This window comes from Pseudorca crassidens, chromosome 20 (assembly GCF_039906515.1).
Source record: "Pseudorca crassidens isolate mPseCra1 chromosome 20, mPseCra1.hap1, whole genome shotgun sequence".
NCBI lineage: Eukaryota > Metazoa > Chordata > Mammalia > Artiodactyla > Delphinidae > Pseudorca > Pseudorca crassidens.
The window spans coordinates 61620466-61633658 of NC_090315.1; positions in this window are offsets into that span (position 1 = coordinate 61620466).

Here is a 13193-nt window from a genome sequence, read left to right on the forward strand (position 1 = left end):
GAAATAAAAACAAAAATAAACAAATGGGACCTAATATTTACAAGCAGCTCATGCAGCTCAATATCAAAAAAACAAACAATCCAATCAAAACATGGGCAGAAGACCTAAATAGACATTTCTCCAAAGAAGACATACAGATGGCCAACAAACACATGAAAGAATGCTCAACATCATTAATCATTAGAGAAATGCAAATCAAAACTACAATGAGATATCATCTCACACCAGTCAGAATGGCCATCATCAAAAAATCTACAAACAATAAATGCTGGAGAGGGTGTGGAGACAAGAGAACCTTCTTGCACTGTTGGTGGGAATGTAAATTGATACAGCCACTATGGAGAACAGTATGGAGGTTCCTTAAAAAACTAAAAATAGAACTACCATACAACCTAGCAATCCCACTCCTGGGCATATACCCTGAGAAAACCATAATTCAAAAAGAGTCATGTACCACAGTGTTCACTGCAGCTCTATTTACAATAGCCAGGACATGGAAGCAACCTAAGTGTCCGTCGACAGATGAATGGATAAAGAAGATGTGGCGCATATATACAATGGAATGTTACTCAGCCATAAAAAGAAACGAAATTGAGTTATTTGCAGTGAGGTGGATGGACCTAGAGTCTGTCATACAGACTGAAGTAAGTCAGAAAGAGAAAAACAAACACCGTATGCTAACACACATATATGGAATAAAAAAAAAAGTCATGAAGAACCCAGGGGCAGGACGGGAATAAAGACACAGACTTACTAGAGAATGGACCTGAGGACATGGGGAGGGGGAAGGGTAGGCTGGGACAAAGTGAGAGAGTGGCATGGACATATATACACCACCAAATGTAAAACCGATAGCTAGTGGGAAGCAGCCGCATAGCACAGGGAGATCAGCTCGGTGCTTTGTGACCACCTAGAGGGGTGGGATAGGGAGGGTGGGAGGGAGATGCAAGAGGGAGGAGATATGGGGATATATGTATATGTATAACTGATTCACTTTGTTATAAAGCAGAAACACACCATTATAAAGCAATTATACTCCAATAATGATGTTTAAAAAAAAAAGTCATTAACCACAATGCTCAATGCAGCTCTATTTACAATAGCCAGGACATGGAAGCAACCTAAGTGTCCATCGACAGATGAATGGATAAAGAAGATGTGGCACATATATACAATGGAATTTTACTCAGCCATAAAAAGAAACGAAATTGAGTTATTTGCAGTGAGGTGGATGGATCTAGAGTCTGTCATACAGAGTTAAGTAAGTCAGAAAGAGAAAAACAAATACCATATGCTAACACATATACATGGAATTTAAAAAAAAATGGTCATGTAGAACCCAGGGACAGGACGGGAATAAAGACGCAGACCTACTAGAGAATGGCTTGAGAGTACAGGGAGGGGGAAGGGTAAGCTGTGACAAAGCAAGAGAGTGGCATGTATATATATACACTGCCAAACGTAAAATGGATAGCTAGTGGGAAGCAGCTGCATAGCACAGGGAGATCAGCTCAGTGCTTTGTGAGCACCTAGAGGGGTGGGATACGGAGGGTGGGAGGGAGGGAGATGCAAGAGGGAAGAGATATGGGGATATATGTATATGTATAGCTGATTCACTTTGTTATACAGCAGAAACTAACATATCATTGTAAAGCAATTATACTCCAATAAAGATGTTAAAAAAAATAAAATAAAATTGAAAAAAAAAACTACAATGAGGTATCACTTCACACCAGTTAGAATGGGCATCATCAGAAAATCTACAAACAACAAATGCTGGAGAGGGTGTGGAGAAAAGGGAACCCTCCTGCACTGCTGGTGGGAATGTAAATTGATACAGCCACTATGGAGAACAGTATGGAGGTTCCTTAAAAAACTAAAAATAGAATTACCATTTGATCCAGCAGTCCCACTCCTGGGCATATACCCAGAGAAAACCATAGTTCAAAAAGACACATGCACCCCAATGTTCACTGCAGCACTATTTACAATAGCCAGGTCATGGAAGCAACCTAAGTGTCCATCGACAGATGAATGGCTAAAGAAGATGTGGCACATATATACAATGGAATGTTACTCAGCCATAAAAAGGAACGAAATTGGCTCATTTGTAGAGACGTGGATGGATCTGAGACTGTCATACAAAGTGAAGTAAGGCAGAAAGAGACAAACAAATATCGTATATTAACGCATGTATGTGGAACCTAGAAAATGGTACAGATGAACCGGTTTGCAGGGCAGAAATTGAGACACAGATGTAGAGAACAAACATATGGACACCAAGGGGGGAAAATGGCGAGGGGGGCGAGGGAGGGGGTGCTGTGATGAATTGGAGGTTGGGATTGACATGTATACACTCATATGTATAAAATGGATAATAAGAACATGTTGTATAAAAAATAAAATTCAAAAATTCAAAAAAAATAAAGGAAAAAATTTAATAAGAAACGCTAACCATCCTCTAAGCCTTCAGCCAGTTGTAATCTTTTGTGCAAGAGTAACATCAAAGATCACTGATCACAGATCCCCATAACAACTATAATCATGAAGAAGTTTGAAATATCACGAGGATTACCAAAATGTGACACAGAGACACAAAGTGAGCAAATGCTGTTGGGAAAAAGGCGCCAAAAGACTTGCTCGACACAGGGTCACCACAGACCTGCAATTGGCAGCGCCATAAAGTGAGCTCTGCCTGGGTTTCCTGACAGCTGGCGTAGGTGAGGATGGAGCCTTGGTCTGGACCCGCCAGGCACTTGTGGCCCAGGACAGCCCCGCACAGGTCCTCACTCTCCCAGGACAGTACCAGCAGCTGTCTCTGAGGCCGTCGGGGAAACTCAGGCAGGTGATGGCGTTGAAGGTAGTTTGTGCGTGAAAAGGAGCTCTTTTCACTTTTCTCCACCTTCTTAGGTTTCTGCAGCGGACACTCACTGTTTAGAATTAAGCACCGGCAGTGATTTTCTGTGATTAGGGACATGGATGCAGGTCCCTTGCAGGCAGGCAGGGCTCCTTCCACCTCTGCAGGCACTGCAGTGAGCTGCCCTCTCCTCTCGCGGGGCTCACAGATGTGGGCCGCCGGAGGGGCGGGGGCTGATTCTGACGGAGGGCTCCAAGCTGCACCCCTGCTCTGGCTCAGGAGTCACCAGCAGGAAGGAGGAGGGAGGGGGGGCATCGCCGGGCGGGAGTAAGGCAGGCACCTGGCCCTGCCTGTGTCACGGGTGAAGCTTTCCTCTCTGAACGTCAGTTTCCCCAAAAGTAAACCCAAAGAAAGGACACTGACCATTTATCAGGAACAGGACTCGCCAGGTACTACGTTAATCCACACCTCCCGTCTAAGTAACTTGAAATCTTTTCATCTCAGGACCCCATTTATGTTCATAAATTACTGAGGACCCCAAAGAGCTTTGATCCATGTAGGTTGTATCTATAGGTATTTACCGTATTAGAAATACCTGAGGGGCTTCCCTGGTGGTGCAGTGGGTAAGAATCTGCCTGCCAATGCAGGGGATACGGGTTCGAGCCCTGGTCCGGGAAGATCCCACATGCCGTGGAGCAACGAAGCCCGTGCACCACAACTACTGAGCCCACACGCCTAGAGCCCGTGCTCCACAACAAAAGAAGCCACCACAATGAGAAGCCTGCGCACCGCAAAAAGAGTAGTCCCCACTCGCCGCAACTAGAGAAAGCCCGCGCGCAGCAGCAAAGACCCAACACAGCCAAAAATAAAGAAACACTTGAGAGCTTCCCTGGTTGCGCAGTGGTTGAAAATCTCCCTGCTGATGCAGGGGACACAGGTGCGAGCCCAGGTCTGGGAGGATCCCACATGCCGCGGAGCGGCTGGGCCCGTGAGCCACAACTACTGAGCCTGCGCATCTGGAGCCTGTGCTCCGCAACGAGAGAGGCCGCGACAGTGAGAGGCCCGCGCACCGTGATGAAGAGTGGCCCCCGCTTGCCACAGCTGGAGAAGGCCCTCACACAGAAACGAAGACCCAACACAGCCAAAAATAAATAAAATAAATTAAAAGAAGGCTCAACATAAAAAAAAAAAACTTGAGAATTTTTAAAATATTAACGTTATTTAAAAATAACAGTAATAAACCCATTACATGTTAACAGAGATAATGTTTTTATGAAAAATAATAGTTTCCAAAGTAAGGAGAAGGACACGGTAGCGCTTCAATCGCTTCACTGTTGGCTATTTAACGGCAGACAATGGGGTCCGCACCTGTGTCAATACACTATCGTGGTTGAAGTACGCGACGAAAATCTGGCCCCATACATGTGTGGCTGGAAACGCAGAGGCATTTTAGTAGCCCTGTCGGACCCCCCAGCAGGCCCTAGAGACTAGCTTCGAGGTGGACTCTGCTACCATATCCCCGACCCTTTCCTCCGCTGTTACATTAAAATCCGTTGGTCTGTTTTGCACACTGAAAGGATTTTTACCCAGGCATGATCAGGCTGTTTGGAAAAATCTAAGTTCACGGGGTCCAGTGGACCTCCCAGTGGAGACGCACCTCCCACAACATCAAACACAGACACAGCACTCCGCCCCGTCACCACCAATTGTCAGCAAAGTCAAACCGTGTGAAGCTGTCAAGCTGTGCACAATTCTGATTTCCACGTGAGAGCCCCAGCTTTATCACCAGCACAGACTCTGAGCTGGTCTCGTGGGCGCGTCCTGCAGGAGACTTGGCCCCGTGCGGTGCACCTCGGCTCACACACCTGCTCCTCCCGTTTCATCACCAAGACCATTAAAAAGACAAAACTCAAGAGCTGAGATTCAGTACGATTAGTATCTTGTTGCTGCCTCATCGAGGACAGCGTCAGCTGTGGGGACACCGTGAGCACAGCCCGGGCAAGGCCATCAGAGCAGAGGTCACCTTGTGACAAAAGCAAGTGGCGTCTGAGTGCCTTTGACGTCACAGACCTTGAGGGTTCCACGGACCAAACTCTGAGAACTGCGAGAGTAACCACTCATCACCTCTCCACCCGGCTCAGGGGGGCGAGCGCTGTTTCCTGAAGAAGAAACTGGAGGCTCGTCCGTGGCCCCTACTCCTACCCCACGCAGCCCAGCTCTCTGCCCCGTCCAGCCTCTGTTAAGGCCCCCTCCCCTCCACTGGGGACCTCAGATGGCCAAGACCCCAGGTAACTCCCCCTCCCCCCGGCCCCCCCGCAGCCCAGCGACGACCCAGGTGTCCGTCGAGCCCCCAGAACAAGAACACTTCCCCACCGACAAAGCGCAATTCACCCTCTTTCACCCTCAGGACCAGCGTGAGGATTGTTCCAAGTGGCCGATGAGAGGCGGGGGCCTCGTCTCCCAAGCTTTGGGGCTGTTCCCACCAGAGCATGGCTCTCCTAACCCTCACGGCCCCCGCGCACCTGCCGCCTCCCCAACTTCTCCCCGGCCCTGCTGCCCGAGCTCAAAGTCAGGAGCCACCTCGGGGAGTCCAGAGAGAGCTGGGGGACTCACATGGGCCACGGACACCTCTCCCCGTGCCTGCTGGCCCCAGGCCCTCCCCTGAGGACCACCCTGGCGGCATCAGTCGCCCCGCCCAGCGCCAGGCGCCAGCTGCCACGCCTCCCGGACAATTCCTTCTCAGTCACCAAACCCCTTCTGAGCCAGGGTCCTGACACGGGCATCCTCACGTGGCTGGACTGAGCACCTGGAACCCGGGGCCCAGGCCAAGCAGAGCAGCCCTGCCCAGAGCCAACCACGCCCCCTGGCAGCCTCCTTCCCACCGAGCCAGCAGGCGCCTGTGGTCTGGGCCGGGGTCCCCAGCTCCTCAGTCAGGCGGGGGTGGGAGAGCCTGAGAGGGCCCCTGGCCTCGCGAGGACAAGAGAGATGCGGGCTTGGGGGACCTGAGCCTCCCGAGGATGCAAGACCCTGAAGGACCAGAGGGGGCGCCAAGCGCCCTGGGCGGCGGGCCTGAAGCGTCCTGGGGTCAGAGGAAGACAAAGTGCTGTGCATCTGTGTGGCGCTGACACCAGGCACCTACTGCCTGAGAACACGCCAGAACCCAGCAGGGGAGTGGGCGTCCCATCGCCCCAGGCCAGCCCAGCCCCGCCTGCAGTTAAAGGAGCGGAAAGGCACCTGCGTCCACACACATCTGCCTGTCCTTACTCGTCTCTCTGGTGAACCTTCTTCCCTGGCATTTTGCTCTGCAATTTCTTTAATGCAGGATTCTCAGTCCCCTTGATCCTCCAGAACCAGCTCAGACCGTGAGCTCGGTCTGAGACACCAGAGCCCTGAGGGAGGGGCTCTCCGGGGTCACCCAGCCGTGCGCACCGCGCTAGGCGAGACCTGCCGCACCTGGACGGCCTGACCAGCCAGCCACTGGACACCTGCCACTAGTCTAGGAGCGCTGGAGACTAGAATTCAAAGCCGCTCGCAATGCACTCACTACCCCAGGGCCCATAAATCAACGCTGAGCACCTAGGGAAAAGTGCTAGGGTGTCGGGAGTTTTGGGGGGAGGAAGGAGCGGTGGGGAGGAAGGGGAGGGAGGAGTGGGGAGGGAGGGGAGGGAGGCGTGAGATGTGGGAGGGCTGGGGGTGCCACCAGCTGGGGGCTACCGGAGGGCTTCCTGGAGGGGGAGGCTCCCGGTGAAGGCAGTGGCTGAAGAGGCACTGCCCCAGGCGCAAACCCGACTGACTGGCTGTAATGACGCGATGCCCCCAAACAGGGAACCGCCCGCTCGGGCTCCACATGAAGCCGAGCACAGCGTCTCCTCAGCTACCCGGTGGAACGGCCAGGGCGGCTTCAAAAAGTGCAAAGAGCCCTTCGTGTCCACGCACAAAGCTCAAGAAACTGCAAGCAGGCTTCTTACCTCCACGATGGTGACTTCAGGTACCCCTGGGCCGTCCACTGAGTGCCGCTGGCTCCACCCAGCCCTGTGACAACCGAAACACCGCCTCGCAGGCCGGTGAGGTGGGTGAGAGCCGCGCCGGAGGAGACCAGCACCGGGCAAATCGAGGGAAAACAAGCTCTGGGCCCAGTGCCTGCTGGGATGTCGGGAGGAGGAGGCGAACACGTGAGCAATTGAGTGGATACTAACTCAGCACACCTGCGCCCCTGCGGCCTGCGGCCTTCACAAGAAACACGCGGGCCGCCGTGGGGCCCGCTCAGCCCGCAGTGACAGCCAAACCGCAGACCCAGAGCAAGCGGGGGGCTCCCCGGGGCCGAAGACCAGACGTCCCGGCAGGCGGCCCTGCCCTGGGCTCCTGTGGGGGGGAGGAGAGGTGTGACGGGGGTGCCTGCGGGTGACAGGGCGGTGGTCTCCAGCTGGGCTTGTTTGGCAATCAGGGGAATCTCGGTCAGCTGAACTGGAAATGGTTTTCTCCGTAGCTAGTTTCAGGGGAACAAGTGGCTCTAATCTCAGCGAATCAACCACGAGATGAAGATCGGGGAGCTGGAGGCTCAGGGTCTGGCCTAGTCGTAGGTAACCCCGGGGGTATCTGGGGTCCTCACGGGGGTCCTGAGGAAGAGTGAATCAACTTCACTTCATTCGGGGGAGGCTCTGCAGTAAGCCTTCTCCCAGGGCGCTTCGAGAAACAAGGCGTTTGTGAGGCTTCTTACTTGCCCCTGTTTCCTGGGAGCACAGGCTCAGAGGGGACGCCGCCCAGACACCCTGGCTGCTCCAGCATTTCCCAGGGGAGCCCACTGCCCCCAGGGCCCAGCGCTGAGCTGGGCAGTGTGGCGATGTCTCTGCACCCACGGCGGCCCCTGCTGGAGGTGGGGGGAGTGGGTGACCCACACAGGCTCCTGGAGAGGGGGCAGCAGGAGTCGCTGGCTCCGCCCGCGCTGGGCCAGCACCCGGCCCCGCGCCCGCGGCAGCCCCTTGGCATCCACCCCGAGGGCCACACACACTCATCACAGAGCAGAGCCTCGGGGGGCTCCGAATGGCACCGAGTAAGCCAGCACCAGACATGCTGTCCCGATGGCCCAAGGGCGCTGCACGGCACACCCCGCCCGGGGCCCTGGCACCGTCCCTTTTCCGAGCACTGTTTTGTGGGCCTGTTCCCAGGCAGCACCCGCTCTAACCTCTAACTGCCGCATCTACTCCCACGTGGCGACAGCTCCTCTGCGTCGTCCAGGACAGCTTGAGTTCTGAGCCGCCGCAGGTCAGGCTTCACACACGTCCCCGCAGGCCTCCCAGCCCAGCTGGGAGTGAACCCCTGGTGTCACCCTCCACACACCAAAGCTGCCTCGCTTTTAGCCCCTCGGGGTGGGAAATCCACCCAGAGCACAGTGCTGGCCCATGTCCCCTTAAACTGGGGGTGCTGCCTGTCACAGGCGCTGTCACAGTTAAGGGCTGGGGCCTCATCAAGGACAGCGTCAGCTGTGGGGACACCGTGAGCACAGCCCGGGCCGAGGCCATCAGAGCAGACGTCACCTTGTGACAAAGGCAAGTGGCGTCTGAGTGGCTTTGACGTCACAGACCTTGAGGGTTCCACGGACCAAACTCTGAGAACTGCGAGAGTAACCACTCATCACCCCTCCACCCGGCCCACGGGGGCGAGCTCTGTTTTCTGAAGAAGAAACTGGAGGCTCGGTGATGTCAGTGCAGGGCCCCAGCCCTGCCACTTGTCTCTAGCGGGACAGGAATCTGTGCGTGGCCCCTACTCCCACGCCACGCAGCCCAGCTCTCTGCCCACCCCCCAGCCTCTGTTAAGGGGGACCTCAGAAGGCCAAGCCCCCGGGTAACTCCCCCTCCCCCCGGCCCCCCCCTGCAGCCCAGCGACGACCCAGGTGTCCGTCGAGCCCCAGAACAAGAACACTTCCCCACCGACAAAGCGCAATTCACCCTCTTTCACCCTCAGGACCAGCGTGAGGATTGTTCCAAGTGGCCGATGAGAGGCGGGGGCCTCGTCTCCCAAGCTCTGGGGCTGTTCCCACCAGAGCATGGCTCTCCTAACCCTCACGGCCCCCGCGCACCTGCCGCCTCCCCAACTTCTCCCCGGCCCTGCTGCCCGAGCTCAAAGTCAGGAGCCACCTCGGGGAGTCCAGAGAGAGCTGGGGGACTCACATGGGCCACGGACACCTCTCCCCGTGCCTGCTGGCCCCAGGCCCTCCCCTGAGGACCACCCTGGCGGCATCAGTCGCCCCGCCCAGCGCCAGGCGCCAGCTGCCACGCCTCCCGGACAATTCCTTCTCAGTCACCAAACCCCTTCTGAGCCAGGGTCCTGACACGGGCATCCTCACGTGGCTGGACTGAGCACCTGGAACCCGGGGCCCAGGCCAAGCAGAGCAGCCCTGCCCAGAGCCAACCACGCCCCCTGGCAGCCTCCTTCCCACCGAGCCAGCAGGCGCCTGTGGTCTGGGCCGGGGTCCCCAGCTCCTCAGTCAGGCGGGGGTGGGAGAGCCTGAGAGGGCCCCTGGCCTCGCGAGGACAAGAGAGATGCGGGCTTGGGGGACCTGAGCCTCCCGAGGATGCAAGACCCTGAAGGACCAGAGGGGGCGCCAAGCGCCCTGGGCGGCGGGCCTGAAGCGTCCTGGGGTCAGAGGAAGACAAAGTGCTGTGCATCTGTGTGGCGCTGACACCAGGCACCTACTGCCTGAGAACACGCCAGAACCCAGCAGGGGAGTGGGCGTCCCATCGCCCCAGGCCAGCCCAGCCCCGCCTGCAGTTAAAGGAGCGGAAAGGCACCTGCGTCCACACACATCTGCCTGTCCTTACTCGTCTCTCTGGTGAACCTTCTTCCCTGGCATTTTGCTCTGCAATTTCTTTAATGCAGGATTCTCAGTCCCCTTGATCCTCCAGAACCAGCTCAGACCGTGAGCTCGGTCTGAGACACCAGAGCCCTGAGGGAGGGGCTCTCCGGGGTCACCCAGCCGTGCGCACCGCGCTAGGCGAGACCTGCCGCACCTGGACGGCCTGACCAGCCAGCCACTGGACACCTGCCACTAGTCTAGGAGCGCTGGAGACTAGAATTCAAAGCCGCTCGCAATGCACTCACTACCCCAGGGCCCATAAATCAACGCTGAGCACCTAGGGAAAAGTGCTAGGGTGTCGGGAGTTTTGGGGGGAGGAAGGAGCGGTGGGGAGGAAGGGGAGGGAGGAGTGGGGAGGGAGGGGAGGGAGGCGTGAGATGTGGGAGGGCTGGGGGTGCCACCAGCTGGGGGCTACCGGAGGGCTTCCTGGAGGGGGAGGCTCCCGGTGAAGGCAGTGGCTGAAGAGGCACTGCCCCAGGCGCAAACCCGACTGACTGGCTGTAATGACGCGATGCCCCCAAACAGGGAACCGCCCGCTCGGGCTCCACATGAAGCCGAGCACAGCGTCTCCTCAGCTACCCGGTGGAACGGCCAGGGCGGCTTCAAAAAGTGCAAAGAGCCCTTCGTGTCCACGCACAAAGCTCAAGAAACTGCAAGCAGGCTTCTTACCTCCACGATGGTGACTTCAGGTACCCCTGGGCCGTCCACTGAGTGCCGCTGGCTCCACCCAGCCCTGTGACAACCGAAACACCGCCTCGCAGGCCGGTGAGGTGGGTGAGAGCCGCGCCGGAGGAGACCAGCACCGGGCAAATCGAGGGAAAACAAGCTCTGGGCCCAGTGCCTGCTGGGATGTCGGGAGGAGGAGGCGAACACGTGAGCAATTGAGTGGATACTAACTCAGCACACCTGCGCCCCTGCGGCCTGCGGCCTTCACAAGAAACACGCGGGCCGCCGTGGGGCCCGCTCAGCCCGCAGTGACAGCCAAACCGCAGACCCAGAGCAAGCGGGGGGCTCCCCGGGGCCGAAGACCAGACGTCCCGGCAGGCGGCCCTGCCCTGGGCTCCTGTGGGGGGGAGGAGAGGTGTGACGGGGGTGCCTGCGGGTGACAGGGCGGTGGTCTCCAGCTGGGCTTGTTTGGCAATCAGGGGAATCTCGGTCAGCTGAACTGGAAATGGTTTTCTCCGTAGCTAGTTTCAGGGGAACAAGTGGCTCTAATCTCAGCGAATCAACCACGAGATGAAGATCGGGGAGCTGGAGGCTCAGGGTCTGGCCTAGTCGTAGGTAACCCCGGGGGTATCTGGGGTCCTCACGGGGGTCCTGAGGAAGAGTGAATCAACTTCACTTCATTCGGGGGAGGCTCTGCAGTAAGCCTTCTCCCAGGGCGCTTCGAGAAACAAGGCGTTTGTGAGGCTTCTTACTTGCCCCTGTTTCCTGGGAGCACAGGCTCAGAGGGGACGCCGCCCAGACACCCTGGCTGCTCCAGCATTTCCCAGGGGAGCCCACTGCCCCCAGGGCCCAGCGCTGAGCTGGGCAGTGTGGCGATGTCTCTGCACCCACGGCGGCCCCTGCTGGAGGTGGGGGGAGTGGGTGACCCACACAGGCTCCTGGAGAGGGGGCAGCAGGAGTCGCTGGCTCCGCCCGCGCTGGGCCAGCACCCGGCCCCGCGCCCGCGGCAGCCCCTTGGCATCCACCCCGAGGGCCACACACACTCATCACAGAGCAGAGCCTCGGGGGGCTCCGAATGGCACCGAGTAAGCCAGCACCAGACATGCTGTCCCGATGGCCCAAGGGCGCTGCACGGCACACCCCGCCCGGGGCCCTGGCACCGTCCCTTTTCCGAGCACTGTTTTGTGGGCCTGTTCCCAGGCAGCACCCGCTCTAACCTCTAACTGCTGCATCTACTCCCACGTGGCGACAGCTCCTCTGCGTCGTCCAGGACAGCTTGAGTTCTGAGCCGCCGCAGGTCAGGCTTCACACACGTCCCCGCAGGCCTCCCAGCCCAGCTGGGAGTGAACCCCTGGTGTCACCCTCCACACACCAAAGCTGCCTCGCTTTTAGCCCCTTGGGGTGGGAAATCTACCAGAGCACAGTGCTGGCCCGTGTCCCCTTAACCTGGGGGTGCTGCCTGTCACAGGTGCTGTCACAGTTAAGGGCTGGGGCGCCCAGCGGGGGGGCTGGGGCTGTCTGCCTGTCCTGGCGCGTCCCGTAGCGCGGAGCTGGTTGTCGCGGATTTGTTTCCCACCCAGGGCAGTGCTCCTGCCGAGCAGCTCTGGCCCCTCTCCTGCAGGCGCCCAGAACCCCAGGCCCAGGCCCAGCGCTGGTATTTTTGAGGCTCCCCAGGGGGTGGGACATGGGACCGGCTATTGTGAGAACCAGGAAATAGAAGCCGGAGCGACTGAGCGAGGGGCTTCAGGGGGAGGGCCTGACGCACACCAGGTCTGGGGAGCCCTGGACCACCCAACAGCGCTCCTGAGAGCTGTGTGTAAAGCGAAGCCACAGCACAGGCTTACTCCTGGGCAGCGGGGCAGCGCTTTGGGGTCCTCTCTGACTTTCAGAAGTTCCCTTTTTTCCTTTGCAGGGGCGTGGGGTGCCCAAATTAACTTATTTCCTGATTTGCACCCATGTCCTGGGTAGGGACAATAAAGCAGTCACCCTCCCTGGCAGGGACATGTCCTGATGCCAAAAGAAAGGAGCAGAGCGGTTCAGACAGCGGGACCGGCACAGCGGTGAGACCGGACCCCCGTGACAAGTACCCTCCCTCGGCCCGGTCTTAACTGCGTGCAGGGGCACCCGAGCCCAGGTGTGTGACGGAGCGACGGGAAGAGTATCAAGAAAGGCCAGGAGGAGACCCGAAGGCTCACAGCGGGGGCTCGGTTTGGCCGGAGAGGTAACCTCAGCGTCAGGAGACCGTCCAGAAGGTACCAGAAACAAAGCCTGAAGCCAGGAACAGAGGAAGCAGGAAAAGCTGTCCCAGCTGTGCTGCGTCCGTCGGCGCCCACGCAGGAAGGCCTGCAGAGCTCGTCTCCATTTCACAGATGAAGGAAGAAGGGGCCACGGCTCAGGTCTCGGGACAGCAAGTAACGCGGCCGGGGCTGGCCTCTTAACGCCAGTGCCCAGACTTGGGCCCCGCACACCCTCAGTGGCCACAGGAGATGCTCACGCCCAGGCAGCCTCCATCCCTCGAGCTCAGCCACAAGGTCAAGGTGAGGGCGCCCTCCGTCCAGTGAGGCCCCATTTCTCATCGTCCCCCATCTGTCCCTCGGCTCTCTCTGGGGACAGACCCCACCACGGCCCCAGCTTTCAGGACGCCCTTCCTCCCTGACCGAAGTAATTCCCCATTCCCACCTCTTTCCATCCTGGAAGTCACATTTGGGCGACCTCTGGACACACAGACGTCCTCCCAAACAAGTGTCCACGGAAAATATGCTTTAATGAGCATCACCGGGGCCCAAGAGGAAAATAACTTCGGAGAGAACGGGGATG